The following is a 23323-nucleotide window of genomic DNA, read 5'->3' as shown; positions in this document are numbered from 1 at the left end:
ACAATCATAGGATGATTTCAGAAAGGCCTGGAGAGGCTTACATGAACTGATGCTAAGTGAAGTGAGTGGAACCAAGAGAGCATTATACAGTAACAAAATTATACAATGATCAATTCTGATGGATGTGGCTCTTTTCAACAGGTGATGCTGGACAGTTCCAATGGACTTGTGATGGAGAAGGTCATCTGCATCCAGACAGAGTACTGTGGGGAGTGAGTGTGGATCACAATAAAGTATTTTCACCTTTTTGTCCTTGTTTGCTTGCTTTTTGTTTATTTCTTATTTTTACCTTTTGATCTGATTTTTCTTGTGCAATATTATAATTATGGAAATATCTGCAGAAGAATTGCACATGTTTAATATATATTGGATTACTTGCTGTCTAAGGGAGAGAGTAGGAGAAGGGGGAAGAAAAAATTGGACACAGTTTTGTAAGGTTGGATGTTGAAAACTATCTATGCATATATTTTGAAAATAAAAAGCTTTAAAAAATTTGACAAAGAGGCTACAGAAACGCATAAAAAGTCTGTCCATTATTACTTATTTGAATTTATTGCAAGAATGAAGAACTGGTTCAGTATTAAGAAAACTATAAATATAATATTAGTAATAAAACCAAAGAAATCATATAACTATATTAATAAATACAGATCCCATTTCTTTTTAAAAACACTAAAAATCATAGGAACAAGTTAAACATCATTAATATTCTAGATGGTGCTTCTCTAAAATAAAGAACATTACATGTAATATAGACAATCCAAAAACCTGTAAGATTTGGGTAAAGGGGCAGCTAGGTGGCTCAGTGGATAGAGCACCAGCCCTGAAGTCAGGAAGACCTGAGTTCAAATCTGGCCTCAGACATTTAACATTTCCTTGCTATGTAATCCTGGACAAGTCACTTAACCCCAATTGCCTCAGCAAAAAAAAAAAAAAAAAAAAAAGATTTGGGGTAAAGCATGGGTGTCCATCATTACCACTACTATTTCATACGGTACTCAAAATGTAAGCCGTAACACAAGAAAATGTAATTGAGAGAATATATATAGGCAAATAGAAAATAAAATTATTTCTTTTGGTAGATGATATGGTCTTAGAGAACCCTAAAAATTAGCTAAAAATTCTCTGAAACAATTAAAAGTATAGAAAGATATAAAATTAAGACACATGTCTCATCAGCTAAGGAAATTTTACGCAAAATAACTATAGATTATACAAATTACCTGATAGTTCATTGCCCAAAGCATATCCAGGAAATATGTAAATATAACTAATTACAAAACACTTTCCAGAAATAGAGACTTCGATAATTATATAAATATAATAATAGAAATATTAATTGCTTGTGATTAGGCCAAGTCAATATAATAAAAATGATAATATTAGCTAAATTGATTCACTTATTCAGGGCCATGTCAAATTATCAAAGGATTACTTGATGAAGTGAGAAAAATTTGATGACAAAATTCATCTAGAGGGGAAAAAAGGGTATGGAAACTTAAAAGAAATAGTGAAAAATTGGGATGTAGGAGTGTGTAGGTGTGCCAGGTCTTAAACTATATACCATGTCTTAAAATATACTACAAAGCTGTAATCATCAAAATGATTCCTAACTCTTTAAGAAAAAGAGAAGCCTATAAATGGATCAAATTACACACCACACACTATATAAAAAAAAAAGCAAACAAATATAATATAAATTGAAAGACCACAGCTACTATGGTAAAAAGTCACTATTTGACAAAAATTCCTAACTCTTTAAGAAAAAGAGAAGCCTATAAATGGATCAAATTACACACCACACACTATATAAAAAAAAAAGCAAACAAATATAATATAAATTGAAAGACCACAGCTACTATGGTAAAAAGTCACTATTTGACAAAAATTTCAAGGCAACCTAGAAAACTGTCTGGTAGAAGTAAAGTATAGAACAATGTAGGATGTATTCTGAGTTTAATTGCCCAATCTGAGGTAGGCTACAGTCATAGAAGGCTGCTATTTCACCTTTCAAAACTAGAGGGTATCTTGAAACTCTGGAGATTATCTTTTTAATGCTATAATTCAGGATCTCTCAAGACTGTGATTCATTTCAGTACTTATCAGATTTTTTCAAGTCAACCAGACTTAATTAGCTTTGAGAAACAGAAACAGAAAACAGTTTCCTTAAGTGGGATAGTAAGAAAAGGTAGCGTAACTATTCTCCTATATTAGGGTGCACTTTCCCAGTAGGAGATAAAAAAAAATGATATGCTGATTGAGATTATTAGACTCTTCAAAAAGGTGACAGTATTTTGCTTAAGAATCTTGGTATTCATGGGACATACAAGTTAGCAGAATGATGCTACTCTACACCTACTCACCTAGGAAAGAGTGAGCAACTTGATTGTGTACAAAATAGTCCCAATAACTGGCAGGACTGTGCTAATACAATTCAGCACGATAGCTTATTGCCAGTTGGGTACCGGATGAGCAGAATTGTGACACTCACCTAAGCAGACTCATAGCAAAAGAGACTACCTGCCAGTGATTGTTAGACTATCTAATCTAGAAGATAGTTCAGAAACAAAATTTCAAGTACAAAAAACTATATAATATACCCTTTAATGAAGGACTGGACCTCAAAGTAACATTTTTTCTTCCTAGTCTCAGAATTTTAGCATTGGAAAAGAATTCAGAGATTATAAAGGCCTAGTGCTTATCCAGCTTTTGTGTAAAAAACTTTGAGGAGAGGGCATCCCCCAGCTTCTACCTCTTGAGGCAGCCCATTTTATTTCTTGACAAATCTAATTCTTAAGAAGATTTTTTTGGCATCAAATCCAGATTATTCTCTTTGTGATTATACTCATTGCTGCTGATGTTGGCACTGGGACCAAACAGAATAGCTCTAATTCATTTTACATATGACAGCTCTTCAAATATTTCTGTAGGCTAAATATACCTAGAACCTTCAATCAATCCCTGTATGTCAAGTACTCAAGGTCTTTTACTACACTGTTATGCTTTTGTTTTTGTTTTAATCTGTATACTCTCTTGCCAGTATTTCCCCCCTCCCATACTTTAGTACCCATAAACTGAACACAATACTAAATCTGAGAAGAACAGTGTATGATGGAATATCACCTTCCTATTTCTGGAAGTTATGACTTCAATGCAGTCCAAGATCACTTTTTTTGCCCACCACTTCTCATTCCTGACTTGTATTAGGAGACAGCACATTAAAACCCTAAGACTTTTTTTCTCTCAAGACAAGTGCTTGAGCCTGCCAAAAACCTTTTGAATCCTAATGCTATTTATTGTCTCTTCCAGTTTTGTGTAACCTGAAAATTTAATTGTAATATCATCTTTGCCTCTATGCAAGTCATTGATAAAAATAACATCTTTTTAAAAACTGATAAATAGCAGTGGCCCAAGTACCAGATGCCTGGTGTACTCTTGGACTAGGATGAATCCCTGGAGATTAACAGCCACACTAGTAGTGAACTATTAACAACAGCTTTTTTAAATCTGTCATCTAACCTATTTGGAATCCATTTGTATTATCATCTAGTTCATAGCATTCTACCTTCTCTACAAGAATGGAATGAGATTCTGTAATGTTCTCTTTTCTCTAAATCGTGATTGTTCTCTGGGAGCAGGTTTCTTTTCTGTAAATCCTTTTCCCTAGGAGCAGGTTTCTTGAGGGAGCTTCTGGAGAGGCAGCCCTGGCTTTAGTTCCAGTACCAGTAATCCCCAAAATGTGATGTTCTGTTTCTCTAAGTTGTAATTGTTCTCTTGGAGCAGGTTTCTTAGGGAGCTTCTGGAGACAGCCTTCCTTTCAGTTCTGTATTGTGTCCTTCAAAATCTTGAATCTTTTCCTGTCAGAATGTCTCCAGCCAGCTTCAGTCTCTAGCTCCCTCTGAATCCAAAGCCTCCAGCCAGCACAAAGGTAGATGTAAGAATGAATCGGACTCTGCCTCCAAGAGTAGGATTGTGGGCTTCTGTATGCTTGACCCTGAGAGTTTCTTGCTTATATGGTGCACACTGAGTATACACCAATCATTTCATCACTAGGAAACCATTATTTGTTGTAGGATTAAATCAATGCTAAATTAGATTTAATCATTGTCTCCTCAATTCCACTCAGTATCTTGTTTCAAGTTCTGGCCCATAACATCTCCTTGTAGGATCAAATCAATTGTCTCGATTCATTCCAGTGACTTAGAACCTTGTAAAAATCCTAACAAGATACTTTATCAAGAGTTTTTCTAAAATTTAAATAAGCAATATTTACTGAAATCTCTTTTTATTCTAGTTTAGTAACCCAGTCAAAAAAGAAAATGAAGTTAATCTGACACATTTAGATCTTGATAATACCATGTTAATATTACCTACATGTCTGTAATGGCCTCTTCCCCATCTAGATAATTGCCAACCATTTCTTCAATGATCAGCTTTAGATTTTTCTAGGAATAAGAATTAAGATAACTGAACTATAGTTTGCAGCCTTTGTTCTTTCCCCATTTTTGAAAACCAATATAAATGTCCTTCCTAAATCTTGTAGTACCACAATCTTTTAAATACCACTGATAATGGTTCATAAACCAAATCAGCCAGTTCTTTAAAAACATGAAGATTTTTGGTTCATCTGGTCTAGGTGATTTGAGTTCATTATGAAAACTGGATACATTTTTTCTCTCTTATTATTTCCTTATTTGCCTTGTGTGCCAACTCCCAATTAGTCACTTGTGTTCTGATGTTTCCAGTATAAAGGTTATTCCTCTTTACAGAGAAAATAGAAATAACCTAAATATTAAGGAGGTATATCTTCTCTCTAATTGTCAGTTATCACCCTTACTTAAATTTTCTTGCATCATTTCCAATAGCAACCCATACAAGGAAAGGGTCTTTGCTTTCTTTGAGCTACTTTTTTTTTTTTTTTTTTTTTTTGACTAATATAGTTTAAAAGAGTAGGGACTGGATGTATGATACTATTTTTGCAGGACCATGCTACATACTTAAGCATTTTTTATTCTTAGTCCTTACATCTCTATCTTATGTACTGCTTTCAAAAATCTTAGATGGTTGAAGAGGTGCTTATGAATCCACATTGGTCTCTTCAGGCAAACTCATTTTCTCCTCTCATTTGAATTGTTTCACCATGTGTCTTCAGAATTTCATTCCTGAACATCTTCAATCTCTCCTGGGCTGACTTCTTCTGTAAGTGTTTTACTCAATTAAATCATCTATCATACTTCTGAACCTTTTGAAATCTGCTGTCCCAAAATCTGTGGTGCATGTCAGATTATGTCTAAGTTTCTTTTCTTCTATCACAAACTTTAGGAGGAAGTAATTATTTACCTGCCAGGATACCTATCATTTGTAGCTCAACAATTATTTTTTCCCTGTTAATGAGAATCAGATCTACAATAGCATTTCCTTTGTAGATTCCATCATCTTTTGAATGATAAAATTATCACTTCAGGCACAAAAAAAGTCACTTTCTGGAGCACAAAAGATGAAGCGGATAATTTTGATTACATAAAACTTAAAAGTTTTTTTTTTTTTTTTCCTAGAAACCAAACCAATGTAATTAAAATGATAAGAAAACCCAGGAAAATGGCGGGGAATGGAATCTTTTGCAACAAGTTTCTTAAAAAAGGTCTTATTTCTTAGATATATAGGGAACTGAGTCAAATTTACAAGTGTAAGAACTATTCCTCAATTGAAACATGAACAAATTATATGAATAGACAATTTCAGAGTAAGAAATCTAAGTTAATAGCCATATGAAAATATGCTTTAAGTCACTTATAATTAGAGAAATCTAAATTAAAACAACTCTGACATACTACCTCATACCCATTATCCCCCCCAAAAGAAAAATTATAAGTCTTGGAGTGGCTATGGGAAAATAGACTTGGTGGAGCTAGTTCAACCATTCTGAAAAATGGTTTGTAATTATGCCTTTTAAAACTATTAAGCTGTGCAAATCCTTTGATTTATTGCTGCTAGATACCAAAGAGATGAAAGAAGAAATAATCCATATGCACAAAAACATTTATAGTAATTCTTTTTGTGGTGACAAAAAATTGAAAATTGAGAGCATGTTCACCAGTTGGGGAATGGTGAACAAGTTGTGGTAAATGATTGTGATAAAATACTATTGTGTTAGAAGAAATGATGTGTAAGATGCTTTCAGAAAAATTTGGAAATACTTACACGAACTGGTGTAAAGTGAAATGGGCAGAACTAGAACACTGTTCACAGTAAGAACAATATTATATAATAGTACTGTATATGACAACTCTTCTAGCAATATAACAATCTAAAACAATTCTGAAGTACTTATGATAAATAATGTTGTTTACTTCCAGAGAAAGAACTGATGAAGTCTGAATGCTGATTGAAGCACTTTTTAAAAAAACATTCTTGATTATTCTTGGTTTTTTTGGTTCTGTCTCTCTTTTTGCAACATGGGTAACATGGAAATATTACAGTGCATTATAATCTATATGAAATTGTTTGCTTTCTCTTCTTTTTGAAGGGGGAGGAGAGAGAGAATTTAGAACTGAAATTTTTTTTCAAATGAATATGAAAAAATTTTCTCTCTATATAATTGATATAAATAAATTTAAATTTAAAAAGTTAAATCTTTGCTTTTCTTAGGACTTTCTGAAAGTAGAATACCGAGTAAAGATCTCAAGTAGAAGAACCATTTCAAACCTCAACATCAAAATCTGTGGCCCTGAAGAAATCTTACTTCAAGGCTAGTGCAAATCTGGACTCAAAAAAATGTATCGAAGTGATAAGGGAGTCAGCCTCAGTGGATGGGATCCAGGAAAGAGCTATGAAAGTCATATGTATGAAGTAGGAAGATAAAAGGGACAGAAGCATATTTCTCCAATGAGCTAGAAGGGAGGAGAGAGGCAAATACATGGCCTCCAGGGATTTATTTAGGAGAACAAGCACTCTGCTAGTAATGTTGTGGAAGGAGCTGTCTTTAAGAGGGAAGCTTCACATTCCTGTCATTGTGGGAAAGCCTGGCTAACAAGTCTTATCAGGGCCCTCAGAGGAACAGGTTTATGTGCATGTATGTGGGGGCGAGGTAAGAGTATGTGCAAAAGCATGTGCCTAACACTCAGAAGGCCTCCAGGAACACAGCCTCTCACCACCATGGACTTGAGCTGAACTGCCCACAAACTCCTAGATGGGCCTGAGGCTATATATTTCCAGTGATTAAGAAATATATCCATTAAGCACTTCATTGGGTCCATATAGATGGTCAATTGGGTGAGAGAAGGGCTTGTATATGTCTTTTACTACAGTCTCCCTCACATAGCACAAAAGAGAACTGGGAACAAGGAAGCATGATAATATCCTAGGACTTTGGAAATTGGGAGATCCCAGGACCTTAGGATTTTAAGTTCCAAATAACTTTATATTTTTTTGTCTATTTCACTCCTTTTACAAAAGAAGAAACTGAGATCTAGAAAGGGAAAGTCATTATGCAGAAAGTGTCAGAGGCTACATTTAAGTCTTTTAACAGGTCCAGTGTTGTAGTGATTGTACTATTTCAAAGGCAGAGCCCCAAAAGGAGGGCTTGAATTATCTATTTCTGTTGGAAAAAAAAAAAACCTCTGTGAACTGTATCATGGGAATACTTTCCTTGATTTTCTTTAAAAATAAAATTTTATTGATATTTTTAGTTTTTACATTGCCTAAATTTCTTCTAGTATTTCTTTCTCCTTCTCTCAGAGAGCTATCCAATATTTATGAGGTTTGTATCTTCTCAATTCCTGGTGGTGATGAGGTTAGTGGCAATAAGAAAGTTGTTTAAAATCCCCTTTTAATCAGATTCAGGTTTAAAGTGTTGCAAAATGAAAGTTTATTGTTGGATAGAAACCAGTTTGCTAAGAGACTGACATCTATAGTGGCAGAGACCTATTAGGGAAATGGAATTTGGCACTGAGAACCAGTGGGCAGGGTCCTAGCAATTTGCTTGGCCCTCTGCAAGGAGTTTTGCTGAAGGAAACCTTATATGGGTATCTTGATGGGGGGCTAGGACAGCCTGAGCTGATCAAACCAAGATTTCTCAATTGAATTAGAATTTAGAATTCCAAAAACATCAATGAGAGTTGATTTGCCCTTGAATAGTGTTACTTCTCTCATCCTGGGAGAACAGGTCCTCTCTAGACTCCTTGGAGCCTGAGAGATCCTGATCTCTCAAATCAAAAAAGGGAACCTAATCACAGAGTGATAATTTTAAAGGAAAAGGGAACACAGTAAAGGGAATAGTTTCCCTCCCACTTCAATATGATGACAAATATTCCATATAATAACAATTATTTTTCCTTTAAAAGAGGAAAAAGAGGGAAAAGAGAAGAAAATGAGTAAAATCAGTCAATATATTTAAAAGACTGAAAACTTTCTTTGCACTTTTTAAAAGGGTAGTGTATTACACTGTATAAAGACCCTAGACCTGGCAACAGCAGAGATCTGATTTACCTATCTTACCTATCATAAATTATATGAACTTCAGTTTCCTTATCTATAAAATTGGAAGAGTAAATTTTTAGTATTTATTTTTACAAATCATGAGTATTATCTTTTTTATGTATCTCAAGGGCTATATACATGTCAATTAACTTGCTTTATTTTCTACTCCTTATAGGAGTTTGATTTTCAGTTTTGTGCTTGGTAGTGTGTGGTTTATAGATAGCAACTGTCAGTTCCCTTGGAAATCCACTTGAGAAAGATTATCTACTAGATTAGGCTTCTTCATCCTAGGAAGAACCAAAGAGAATGAGGCAAGGGTTAATGAATCAGGTAGGCCCAAAGACAGTTTGATAACTGACAGTCATTTTGGTATTTTAGTGCAGCAGAATAAGCAGTCTCTCTTAATCTTGAGAATGAAGTGAACCATCATGATTTTTGAGTTTGATTTCAGTTGTACTTGGGAGTTTCAAAAAGAACAGAGTTTTGATATTGATAGTATTTATGTCTTTGAAAATAAACAGAACAAAAAACTTCAGGGCATGACAAATCCTTTTTTTTGCTCAGAAGTAGTTCAAATCACTCTCAGAACTGAGTCAGAATACTTGTTCCTTTGCCTTAGAAAACAGAGTTTAGTTTTGTTAGAAAAAGAAAAATGCTGGATTGAAATAGAATCAGACAGAAAGATAGAATACTTGAAAACTTAATGCAAACAAATAAGATAGTCCCTACCCTCTTGGATCTAATGAGGAAAGATATATGAGGGAAATTGAAGAGTTGAAGGAGGGTGGAGAGAAGGGTAGGAATAATAGAGGAGGTAAGGAGACTTTACAAGAATGAGTATAAGCACAGGAAGGTAAAATATGGCTGAGTAAATTCCTAGTCAGAACAGGAGCGTAGGGGGAAGTTTGTCAAGAGGTGACAAAATATCACACAAGAGGGAGAAATACTGAGAGTATGTCCAGGTTATAACTTCTCAAATTGTAAAGGACTTCTATGGTTAACCCATTTGGATTATCCAGTGACAGAATCTCTTAATAATCTCTCTGGAGGGGAATCACTTAGCTTTTCTTGATCATTTTTAATGAAAATGATTGAGGTTTGGCTCCCCTCAATTCCCGGTGAGGGAACCAAATGATGAGGTTAAACTCCCCTCAATTCCCAGTCAGGGAGACAAAAATGATGAGGTTCGGTGCAGAGCAGGAAGTTTTGGGAACCCCCCTTCTGGTAGGTGCAGGTCCTTCATAAATGAATTTACAAACCCAAAAAGTTAAACTGGCAAAAGAAGTTTATTATTAGAACTGAGAAGTCAGCTTTTGCAGACTGACTTCCTTAGTGGCAGAGTCCTAACAGAGAAGTAAAGATCTAGCAGAGAAATCCTCTAGCAGAGAAAGTTTCTAGCAGAGAAATCCTGACAGAGAGGTGAATAGGGTCCTGTTAAGGAAATAGGTGAGAGAGATAAAGAAGGAGTAACACTGAAAAGAGAATGTTTTTTCAGGGCAGAAGGTCGCAGCCATGCCAAGGGGAGAGAGAAATTCCTTGGCATGATTAGGTCCTCTGCAAGAAGTTGGGTTGAAGGAAGCTTGTTTATGGGCAGCTCTTAGTGGGGGCTGGCAGCATTTTGTGATGGAATCAGAATAGAGTGAATTGAATGGATAGAAATCTAGATCTCCAGCTCAGGCTAAATAGGAGTGGTCCTGGACTCAACTAGTCCCACCCAGATAACAGAATGAAACCACTTTATCTTGATTCCCTGGGGCTGGTCTCTCAGGGGGAGAGCTCTGAGGGAGTTTCCCAAGCTTTCCCCCCAAAATCAGAAAAGAGAGAGAGAGAGAGAGAGAGAGAGAGAGAGAGAGAGAGAGAGAGAGAGAGAGAGAGAAAGAGAGAGAGAGAGAGAGAGAGAGAGAGAGAGAGAGAGAGAGAGAGAGAGAGAGTGAGTTTTTGGGACTCCCCTCATCAAAAGGAGACTCTCAACTTATAGATAATTTGGTTCTGGGGAAAGTTCTGGTTTTTTGGAAAGCTCTTCTATGTAGAAATGAAAATGTGCTTCCTTCTAATTTCCTCACCTATTAAATCTATACAAATTTATAAACAACTTATATTTCTGTAGCATTTTATAGTACTTTCTTCAGCAGTAGCATAAATATTACATACATCTTTAGATGAAGAAATTGAAATTCAGAGAGGTCATTAGATTTGCCTGAAGTCCAACAGATAGTAACTGGCTGAACCAGAATTTAAACACTGATTCTCAGAATCCAATCACATTTTTTTTTTTTTCATTAGTTCACATAACCTTTTTGATGAGGTGTAAGAATTGAGGGTAAGAGATCCCCTAACAGGCTTTGCCAAAGAATGGGATCTATTTACACTAAGAAGACAGCTTGCTAGGAAGACAACTTTCTTAGTGGGCAAGGTTCTGTCAGGAATCTATATTCCTTTGCTATAAAGCTGGGTTACACTGAGGAGAAATTATCTCCAGCAATGGGCATTATCCTATTAGGACTTCTGCAAAATGTCTGGGCATACAGCCCTAGATATATCGGAGCTGCTTTGATTTTTGGCACCCAGCTGGAGGCCAATTCCTGAGAGACTGATTTTCAATTCAATTCAATTCAAAATGGAATGAGATTACTTAACTGGGAGTTTGAGCCACTCAAAATATTCCTCAGGCCGAGATTTTCAATTGAAAAGAGATTACTTATCTTGGGAAGGGTGTGGCCCCTCCTAGAGGAGAGCTTGGGACCTCAAATCACCCTTCCCCAAGATTAAAGGGGACACAATTTCAGGGGCTCTCCAAAGGTTACATCATTTTCATATTTAAGCCTTTCCTATCTGACAAGTCTTCCTTTCACTTGCTGCACTTTGGTTTCTCCTTGTTTACTTTCTCCAAAGGTCCTAAGCACCTTTGCTCTTTAATATCTTAGTGGGTTTTTTTTTTTTTTTTTTTTGAAAATAGTGACAAGTCATGTTGCTACTACCTCTCTTCTCTAGGCTAAAACAATTTCTTCAATTGACATATATCTTTGAAAGAACCTACCCCTTAATCACACCTCTTTTGAGATGATAGAGGATATTTCAATCCCGAGTCAAAGTGAAATGTGGCTTCCAAATTCTATAGCAGGGACCCACAAATTTCTCTCTATGTAGGTGAAAAAAGAACACACATTGTTCTCTTTCCTGCTTGCCAGGAGAAAGGCAGGACTCTACCTCCACAGAGGACTCAGATCAAGTTTATTAGTCTACCTTTGGTCTGGAAGCCCTTTCCACAGTTCACTCTCTCTGAACTCCTGTGGGTTGCAAAGTTTTTCTACCCAAGGGTTAATAGCTTTCCCATGGAAAGCCAACTCCACAGTGAATGCACCTTGGTTGGTTGATTGCAGTCCTTCATTCTTAAAGAGGATCAAAATGACATTATTATGTTAGAGTCAAATCAGTGACTAATCAGACCAATAAGATCTTAGAATGCTCTGCCATTATATACACAAATAGTACCTATGGACAATTGGAATAGCTTCTCTAACTATATACATCTCAAGTTTCTTTTGGGCTAATTCAATTTCCCTTTGGTCAATCATGCTGGGTGTCTCCTATATCATACAATCAATTCTATAGTTCTTAAGAGAGACCTTGAAAGTGTTTTTGTTTCTCTCAATGAGAATTCTAATTTCAGGATCAGAACTCCAATCTCCTATTGTTGACTCATATCTGAAACTGGACTTTACTATGTGCTCTGACTGCAAACTACCATTACTAATGGCAAAAAGGAAAGAAAGATAGCCTTCCTTTCACCTGCTGCACTTTGGCTTCTCCTTGTTTACTTTCTCCAAAGGTCCTAAGCACCTTTGCTCTTAATATCTTAGTGGGTTTTTTTTTTGTTTTGTTTTGTTTTTTTGTTCAAGTTAGAGAGTGGAGGAAGAAAAGACCTTCTGGCAAACCAATTATCTGGACTAAACTTTAGATAATTTAAGGAAGTCTTTCACATGCAAATGAATCATTGAAGGCTAGAACATACTTTTACAATCTACAAATTCAACCACTGAGTCTGAAATAGGCATGCTATTTAACCTTTATTTTTTTCTGTTATCTAATTGATGAGGAGTAAACTGAGGTCTAAACCGAGATGGGTCAGTTCCTTTCTCTCTCTCCTTCCTTCCCCAAAGTAACCAAGGGCGGAGTTCAGCAGCAAATGAATTTGCTACTCAATGCTGTATGGAAACATAGTCTTTATTGATTAGAATGGAAACACCCAAGAGCCGGTGGGCAAAATGGCTGCATGGTATAAGGCCAATATTGCAAAGAATAGATTTTTGAGGACTCTGTTTTATACAAGAGTACAATCATTCAGATGCAGTGATGTAAGGAGGTTCCAGAGAGTGATGTAAATAAAATAAGGATTCTCTTGTTATCTTTTGGGGACAGACAGAAGTCTCTTCCCGAAAAGGAATTTCCTGATGGCATTTGGCCTATCTGAGTAGATTAGAATGGGGGCTGTAAAACCCTGACCAGCTCAGATAGCCCAAACTAGTTTGACCAGATCTTGTATCAAAGGTCCAAGTCCCAAAAGAAGTTGGAGATCAAACAAGGAATATCAAGGGGCTACCGCCCTCAACATAATCTTTCCATGTTTTACTTTCATAAACTGAATTGGGAATGGGGGACTCAAATTACCATAGGCTTTCTTCTTAATTCCTTATTATATTTAATAAATGCTCTTTCAAGTGGAAGTTAATCCATCAATTAGGGAATGGCTGAATAAATTGTGGTATATAATTGTGATGGAATACTATTATGGTATAAGAAATGATGAGCAGGTTTTTTAGACAAACCTGGGAAAACATAAATGAACTAATGCAAAATGAAGTGAGTAGAACCAAAAAAACATTGTACACAGTAATATGTATGATTTAGCTATTTTCAGCAACACAACGCTCCAAGATCAAGAAGTTAATTGTATAAAGAGCTAAATTTAGAAGTTCTCTAGGGTTACCTGTGGCTCCCCCTTTCTTTGTTTTTGGAGAAGTGTTGTGATGTCTCTGTTACTCCTCTCTACTATTGCCTGTCCTTGAGGATTAAAAGCTATGCCAATGGTGTGTAAAATCTGATACTGTACACAAAAGTGTGCAAAATGTTTAGAAATATATGCAGGTCCATTATATGTTTTTATTGCTTGTGGCACACAAAAGCTTGTGTAAGGAATTCAGTGATCACATGGGCTACCTCTTTTGCTGCTGGTATTGTAAAAGTAAATCCAGATGACCAAAAGATTTATAAGATTTATATGATTGCATACAATTCAGTCTGCTGAGTGGACTGAAAGGAAGTTCTGACTATTCTCTTTATAGCTAAGTCATAAAAGTATACAGCACAAATGTTATGTTTAGATTCATTGATAAAGAAGATTGATAAGAAGAACCTTAAAAACCTTTTCTTCAAAAATCCATTGCCAATTATGTAATAGCCGGGTTATCTTTCATGGAGACCTGTGTGTAAAATACATGAATTAGTGCATTGGTACAAAAAGTGTATAACTTGTTAAGTCTTATCCCAGATAATTGTACTGGTCACTTAATGGCCTTTAATAAAATTCTAGCCACAAGTACTGGGTAAAGAATAAGGTTTTGGTCTGGTTGTGCTGGGAGGTTCACCCATTCTATCACACTGTGTCCTTGATGAAGGACTGCTGTGGGTGCCTCTTTTGTAGTAAAAACTTATATTTCCAAGGGTTTTTGAGTAACTCTTTCAATCACATTGGATAAAGCCAGTTCAACTTCTCTCAAAGCCTCTGGAGCTTCTTTTGTAAGTTGGTGTGGTGAGTTTAAAGCAGTGTCTTAAAACGTCATATAATGATTGTAATTGATAGGTAGTTAAGCCTAACACTGGAAGCATCTATTGGATATCTCCTATCAATTTTTGAAAGTCATTTAAGGTGTTCAATTTCTTTGTTTTTATACAAAGCTTTTGTACTGTAAGCACCTTAGGATATACTTTATATCCTAAATATTGAAAAGACGTTTGCCTTTGAATTTTTTCTGGAGCTATATGTTTCAATGGCTTCTAACATTTGCTCCTCAGCTACACACCCCAAGATATCATCCATGTAATGTAACAACATAACTTTTGGAAATGCTTTTCTTACTGGAGTAAGAGCAGCAGCAACATACATTTGACACATAGTAGGGCTATTTTTCATTTCCTATGGCAAAACTGTCCATTGATATCTTTTATTAGGCTCAACTAAATTAATGCTGGGCACTGAAAAGGCAATTTTTTTTTCATATCCTCCTTATCTAGTGGGATACAATATGTTTATAATGTTTATAACCCAAAGAGGCCATTCTTTAGGCAACTGAGTAGGAGATGGAAGTCCAGGCTGAAGAGTCCCCATAGTTTCTATCTGTTCATTTACTTTTCTCAAATCAGTCAACATCCTCCATTTTCCAGATTTCTTTTTTTACAACAAATACAGGGGAATTCCAAGGACTTAGAGAAGGTTGTAAGTGTCCTTGGTCAAGTTGGTCCTTGGTCCTATATCTAATAAGGCCTGAATTTTTTCACTTGTTAAGGGCCACTGTTCCATCCACACTGCTGTATCAGTTTTCCATTGAATGGGAACAGGTGAGAGTGCAGGCAGGCCTTCAACATCAGCTCTGCCTAAAAAGCCAAAGTACTCAATTGTAATCCTAACTGTTGTAAGATGTCTCTTCCCTATAGATAGATGGGGATTTTCTCAACTACAAAAGGAGCAAAAACTCCTGTTTTACTTTCAAATTTCCTTCTCAAAGGTGTAACACTAATTTTAGCTGCTATTGATCCTCCTATGCCAGACATATGAGTGTCTGCCTTAATCTTTGGGTCAAGTGATACCTCTAATTGTAAAGGGCTAAAACTCTTAAAAGGTGTGCTTGAATCAGACAATCAAACACTTAAGGCTAATTAATAATGATGACCCTATTAGCATATGTTTGGAAAAATGGCCCTTCTCACCATTGGTGTTTACTCAATGTTTGGTGTATACAGATAATTGTAGGCAAGGATTAGAGGGTGGGGTGAAACAAGGCAGACTTCACTTGGCTGCAAGATGAGGAGGAGAGAGGTTGGTGACTTTGGACAGGAGAATCCACGAGCCTTGTGGTTGTTTTGTCTGTCTCCTTCACTTCTCCCCCTAAAGACCAAGGACTTTAATTTATCCTGACTCTGGGTGTTCCTGAGGCCTCCAGGGAGCTAAACCGGACTTTATATCTAATAACTGTATGATCTGCACCTGTGTCTATCAACCTTTTCAATGGTATGTCATTTACATAGATAGAAAATATAGGATGGTCAGCTGTAACAGTTGCTGTCCAGAATATTTCTAGATTCTATTGCTGGGAGTCAAAATCTGGATAAATATCACCAAATTGCCTAGCAGGAGTATATATCAGTAAACTTGGGTGATAAGTCACACATTGTCTATCTGTATTAGTGATTGGGATATTGGCTACACATTCTCAGTTTCCCAAATCAGTGTATGTATGGACACTGTTTTGTAAGCACTCTTAGGAGGTGAAATAGTGAAGCCTATTGTGCCTGAAGCAAAGGATTAATAGGCCAGAAAGGGATAGATTTCACCTCAGTAGTCCCAGCTGCATACAACTCAATTCTAATCTCTTTCTCCCATCAAGTTGTTTCTCAGCTGATTGATCATGTTGGAGTACTGAACTTCTAAAGATTCTGAGTGTAACATTGGCTGCCATCATGGTCCAAGTGTTTTTTTGCCTGGGGCCCTGGAGCTGAGCCCCGCTTCCCATTTTTTTGATTCAATATACATTCTGATGCCCAATGGAAGCCTCTATTATGTTTTGGATATAGTGTTTGGGGTCTTGTTCTCCCACCCTGTTTTTTTTTTATGATATCATTGAGCTTTCAGATGCCCTACTTTACCACACTGAAGGCATTGATGAGTCTCTCTGGAAGTCCCTTGTTAAAAGGGACCTTGTCTTCCCATGTTCAGATCCTGGGAAGTCTGTATCATAGACTGTATAAAAGGTATTTGTGCCTATTGTGGCACAACGTTTTACGATCTCCTCTAAAGGACAGACTTGTGTAGTCCTATTATAATTCTTCTACAAACCTCATTAACATTTTCTCCAGCAAGTTGTCTTATCATAATTTCTGTTTCTGCATTTTCATCAGTAGTTCATATGACAGCTGGCTACAGATGTCCAACAAAATCAACAAAGGGTTCATTTGGAGCTTGCACTATTTTCATGAAGGCTTCCCCTCTATCTTATCTTTCTGGGAGGGTGCCCTATGCTTTGAAAGCAGCAGAAGAAATTTGCTCTTGTGCTGCTAGAGAGTAATTAATTTGCATTAAAGTGTCTGCATAAGTTCCTAAAACTGCTCCAGGTTGCCTATTTTGTGGGGCTTGTATTCTATGGAGTTCACTATACTCAGAAGGCCACAACAAATTTTGTCCAGATTCTAAACATGTCTTTGCTATAGATTTCCAATTACTAGGGGTTTAAATTTCACAAGCCAAATTCTCTAATACCACCTTAATCTAAGATGATGTAGATTCATAAAGAATGTAAACCTTTTTCAGATCTTTGAAAATTTCCAGATTAAAAGGAGTGTATCTTCTTGTTTCTTGATTTGAAGAATTTTGACTCTTTAATCACAGGGTACACTTCTATTCTCAAATCAGATGTATCCTGTCCTTCTTCTTTAGCTTTAACTAGTGCCTTTTGTAATTGTGTCATAGGGGGTAGACAAAGCTGCTGCATAGATGATGCTGATGGTGTCACTGCCCCTCCCATTCCTCTTCTTCCCTCTACCCACAAAGGTGAATTTGAGGGGGGAGAGTCATGAGATGGGGAATGCCTTAAGGGCTCCTGCTGAGAAGCACCATACTCCTTAATTTCATCAGCACTATATTTAACTCCTTTCTTGTCCAATTCTTCATGCTTTTCAGCTGCTTTGTCAGTACTATCCCCCTCCTGCTCTTTCTCTTTTTACTTTATTTTAAAACTTGTGGGATTTCTTAAAGCCAATTGTATTATGTTGTATATATGGAATGTTTCCTCAGGAATTGAATCAAAACCATTATCTTCATAATATTAAAATAGTTGCTCTCCCATTAGTTTCCACTTATCTGGCTCTAATTTTTCTTCCTTAGAGAATCAAGGAGATGTGCACTGTAATATTTCTAAGAGTCCAATGATCTTCTCCCAAGTTAGCAACAAACCTTGCTTCTTTATTAACCTAACTATGCTTGCTACACACTTCTCTTGAGGTAGGGAAGGCTCTTTTCTTAGTATTTGCCCCATTTTAGCTGAAAAACGAAAATGACTAGTTTATTCACCCTATTTCCTGGTCACAGGGACTTCTCCACTGAACTTATGATCATGTCAGTTGAACTGCTGAGTGTAGGTCCTTATGTCCAGAGCCTCAAAATGTAGTGTGCTTCTTTCAGTGTCCTATGTTCGGACACCAAAATGTAATGCCTGGACTAGCTTTCTGGAGCTAGTCTGGATGCCTTAGTCTGGATGGACCCTCTGAATGGGCCTTAGTCTCACTCAGTAGGATAATCATCAGGATGGTCAGGAACAGAGTCTAAAGTCTTTATTGTCTCCTTCATAGTCTGTTCACTTTGACTGACTGTGCCCCCAGTTCTTTCAGCCATAACCTTATTACTATTACATCATCAATCACACTGAGTAAACACCTTGTTGTAAGGATCCTTGTTTGAAGCATACTTCTCCAGAGTTCTGGCCATCTATAGGGTAGTATGGTGGGCATCTAGAATTAGAGTCAGGAAACTGTGGATTCAGATTCTATCCCTGACCCTTATTAACTATATGTCTATAGATGACTTATTGAAACTCTCTGATTCTCAGATTTGAAATGAGAATAATCATAGGACACAATAATTATAAAGGAAGTACATGTATAAAAGCAGCTGCATAAAGGTGTCATACAAGAAATATATGATTTGAAAAATTAGGCCTGTCATATAGTTGATAGCAAGAGATAACCAATGGAACTGCGGTCTCTGTGTGTAAAGCATTTGATCCTACTTGAAGAGTGATGCTTTATATTGCACTCAATCAGGGAATTTTAATCTGTTTTTGTGTCATGGACTCCTTGGCAGTCAGGTGAAATTCATAGAATTACATTTTTAAATAAAGTAAAACACACATGATTACAAAAGAAACTAATTGAATGGAAAAATGTTAATTTTAAGAAAAAACTCCAATATTATTTAAATGTTTTTAAAAAAAAAAAAGTTCACACACTCCTGGTCAAGCAGCTTTGCACTAAAAGATGTGGCTGGAATGCTATTCAGGAGTTATATCTGCTCATGCCACCAGGTAGCACTCCTAGCCTTGAGCTTCTACTCAAGGAGCTCCCAATTATTTTCAGTCCCTCTGTGTCTACAACTTAATTCACCTGAAGGATGATCTCTATTATTCCTCAATTATTTCATCACAATTTAAAAAGTGCTTGGCTCATGGTTGTCTCTATTTCACAGGACCCTTATCATCTTTCCTATCCTTACTTATACATACAATACATTTAGTGAAGTAAAAGTAAAACCAAAAGGTACAGAGTAGAAGTTCAGAACAACAGAGCTGTTCCTAGGCAGGATATGAAATCTCAGATCTCTCTCTTTTTTTTTTTTTTTTTTTTATTTATAAATTTTTTTTTACAGTATATATGCATGAGTAATTTTTTTAAAATAACATTATCCCTTGTATTCATTTTTCCAAATTATCCCCTCCCTCTCTCTATTCCCTCCCCTTGATGACAGGCAATCCCATACATTTTACATGTGTTACAATATAACCTAGATACAATATATATGTGTAAATACCATTTTCTTGTTGCACATTAAGTATTAGATTCCGAAGGTATAAGTAACCTGGGTAGATAGACAGTAGTGCTAACAGTTTACATTCACTTCCCAGTGTTCCTTCTCTGGGTGTAGTTGTTTCTGTCCATCACTGATCAACTGGAAGTGAGTTGGATCTTCTTTATGTTGAAGATATCCACTTCCATCAGAATACATCTTCATACAACATTGAAGTGTACAGAGATCTTCTGGTTCTATTCATTTCACTCAGCATCAGTTGATGTAAGTCTCTCCAGGCCTCTCTGTATTCCTCCTGCTGGTCATTTTTACAGAGCAAGAATATTCCATAACCTTCATATACCATAATTTACACAACCATTCTCCAATTGATGGCCATCCATTCATCTTCCAGTTTCTAGCCACTACAAAAAGAGCTGCCACAAACATTTTGGCACATACAGGTCCCTTTCCCCTCCTCAGTATTTCTTTGGGATATAAGCCCAATAGCAGCAATGCTGGATCAAAGGGTATGCACAGTTTGATAACTTTCCAAATTGCTCTCCAGAATGGTTGGATTCTTTCACAACTCCACCAACAATGTATCAGTGTCCCAGTTTTCCCACATCCCCTCCAACATTCATCATTATTTGTTCCTGTCATCTTAGCCAATCTGACAGGTGTGTAGTGGTATCTCAGAGTTGTATTAATTTGCATTTCTCTGATCAGTAGTGATTTGGAAAACTCTTTCATATGAGTGTATATAATTTCAATTTCATCATCTGAGAATTGTCTGTTCATATCCTTTGACCATTTATCAATTGGAGAATGGTTTGATTTCTTATAAATTATGGTCAGTTCTCTAAATATTTTGGAAATGAGACCTTTATCAGAACCTTTAACTTTAAAAATGTTTTCCCAATTTGTTACTTCTCTTCTAATCTTGTTTGCATTAGTATTGTTTGAACAGAAACTTTTTAGTTTGATGTAATCAAAATCTTCTATTTTCTGATCGATAATGATCTCTAGTTCTCCTCTGGTCATAAATTCCTTTCTCCTCCACAGGTCTGAGAGGTAGACTATTCTCTGTTTCTCTAATCTATTTATGATCTCATTCTTTATGCCTAAATCATGGACCCATTTTGATCTTATCTTGGTATATGGTGTTAAGTGTGGATCCATATCTAATTTCTGCCATACTAATTTCCAGTTTTCCCAACAGTTTTTTCCAAATAATGAATTTTTATCCCTAATGTTGGTATCTTTGGGTTTGTCAAAGACTAGATTGCTATAGATGTACCCTTTTTTGTCCTTTGTATCTAATCTGTTCCACTGATCTACAGTTCTATTTCTTAGCCAGTACCAAATGGTTTTGGTGACTGCTGCTATATAATATAGCTTTAGATCAGGTACACCTAGACCACCTTCATCTGACTTTTTTTTCATTAGTTCCCTTGCAATTCTCGACCTTTTATTCTTCCATATGAATTTTGTTGTTATTTTTTCTAGGTCATTAAAATAGTTTCTTGGGAGTCTGATTGGTATAGCACTAAATAAATAGATTAGTTTGGGGAGTATTGTCATCTTTATTATATTCGCTCGGCCTATCCAAGAGTACTGAATGTCTTTCCAATTTTTTAAATCTGACTTTATTTTTGTGGCAAGTGTTTTGTAATTTTGCTCATATAATTCCTGACTATTCTTTGGTAGATGGATTCCCAAATACTTTATACTCTCAACATTTGTTTGGAATGGAATTTCTCTTTGTATCTCTTGCTGTTGAATTTTGTTGGTGATATATAAAAATGCTGAGGATTTATGTGGATTTATTTTGTATCCTGCAACTTTGCTAAAATTCTGAATTATTTCTAATAGATTTTTAGCAGAGTCTTTGGAGTTCTCTAAGTATACCATCATGTCATCTGCAAAGAGTGATAGTTTGATTTCCTCATTTCCTACTCTAATTCCTTGAATCTTTTTCTTGGCTCTTATTGTCGAGGCTAGAGTTTCTAGTATTATATTGAATAGTAATGGTGATAGTGGGCAACCTTATTTCACTCCTGATCTTACTGGGAAAGGTTGCAGTTTATTTCTATTGCATATTATGCTTACTGACGGTAGTAAATATATGCTCCCAACTATTTTAAGGAAAAATCCATTTATTCCTATATTCTCAAGTGTTTTTATTAGGAATGGATATTAGATTTTATCAAATGTTTTTTCTGCATCTATTGAGATGATCATATGCTTTTTGCTAATTTGGATATTGATATAGTCAATTATGCTAATAGTTTTCCTAATATTGAACCAGCCCTGCATTCCTGGTATAAATCCTACTTGATCACAGTGTATTATCCTGGGAATGGTTTTCTGTAATCTTTTTGCTAATATTTTATTTAAGATTTTAGTATCAATATTCATTAGGGAAATTGATCTATAATTTTCTTTCTCTGTTTTCAACCTACCTGGTTTAGGGATCAGTACCATGTCTGTGTCATACAGCATTGGAGTTAGTTGTTCTTTAAATGTTTGGTAGAATTCACATGTAAATACATTTGGTCCTGGGGATTTTTTCTTAGGGAGTTGATTAATAGCTTATTCTATTTCTTTTTCTAAGATGGGACTGTTTAATCAATTTACTTCTTCCTCTGTTAATATGGGCAAGCTATATTTTTGAAGGTATTCTTCCATTTCATTTAAATTATCAAATTTATTGGCATAAAGCCATACAAAGTAATTCCTAATTATTGCTCAAATTTCCTCTTGATTAGTGGCAAATTCTCCCTTTTTATTTTTAAGACTAATAATTTTATTTTTCTCTTTCCTTTTTTAAATCAGATTTACTAAGGGTTTATCTATTTTGTTGGTTTTTAAATAGAAACAAGTCAGTTTAATTAATTAATTAATTCAGTGGGTGTGTTTTTTTTTTTTTTTTTTGTTTGTTTGTTTTTTACTTTCAATTTTATTAATCTCTCCTTTTATTTTAGAATTTCAAGTTTAGTGTTTGACTGGGAGGTTTTTAATTTGTTCCTTTTCTAGAATTTTTAGTTGCAAGCCCAATTCATTGACCTTCTCTTTCTCTATTTTATGCAATGACCGCATTAGTATCCTGGATATCTTAGAATCAGCAGGAGTCAGGATAAGCAAAAGTCTTTATTCTTGGTCTTTTGCGGTCCCCATCAGGGGATTAGATATAGGAATCTCCACACCTCCTTTCTCTCTCTCCACCTCCAAAGAATGATCCTGCTTGTCCTACTCCACCCTCTGATCTCCCTTCCCCTTATCTGTCCACAACCACAGATTGAACCAGCATAGTCATCCTCCAAGCATATGTTAATGGAGAATTATCCAATTGGTAATTAGCCTCAAGCGCTAGGTTATCTTGAGTTTAGTGCATCTGCTCAGTTCTACACCTTTATATCTCCAGCTTTCTTTTATTTTAGAACACAGGTGGTCATGCCATCTCTGAGTTCTCAAGGAGGTGAGAACCCCCAAAAGGAGGTGATCACACCCTCCCTGACTTCAGGAAGGGAGTTGAAAGCACTGAAAAAGAGATAATCAGGCCCTTCCTGACATTTCAGGAAGGGAGATGAAAAGCACCAAAGAGAAGTGGGAATTGCTAGAGGCTTTCTGAGCTGAAGGGTCTTATTAGAGACAGATATGCACAAACTCATCAGCATGGGAGGTATTACACAAGCACATAGCAATAATGCACAGGCACATGCACGGGTAGTAAGATACACACTATGTTCATCCCCCTCCATTCTTTCTCTCAGATACAATAGGTTTCCTTTTGCCTCTTTGTGAGATGTAGTAACCCCACTTTACTCTTTTCATGATACAATTTCCTTTTCACCTCTAGTTTCTAGAACAAAGTATACATGTGTTCTTTATATATCTTTATAGCAGAAATATAGTTCCCAAGATTTCTTTTTACCTTTTTATGTTTTTCTTGAGTTCTATATTTGTAGATCAAACTTTCTGTTTAGTTGTTGTTGTTTTTTTTAATCAGAAATA

Source organism: Sminthopsis crassicaudata, chromosome 2, assembly GCF_048593235.1.
Source record: "Sminthopsis crassicaudata isolate SCR6 chromosome 2, ASM4859323v1, whole genome shotgun sequence".
NCBI lineage: Eukaryota > Metazoa > Chordata > Mammalia > Dasyuromorphia > Dasyuridae > Sminthopsis > Sminthopsis crassicaudata.
This window is presented reverse-complemented; position numbering follows the sequence as displayed.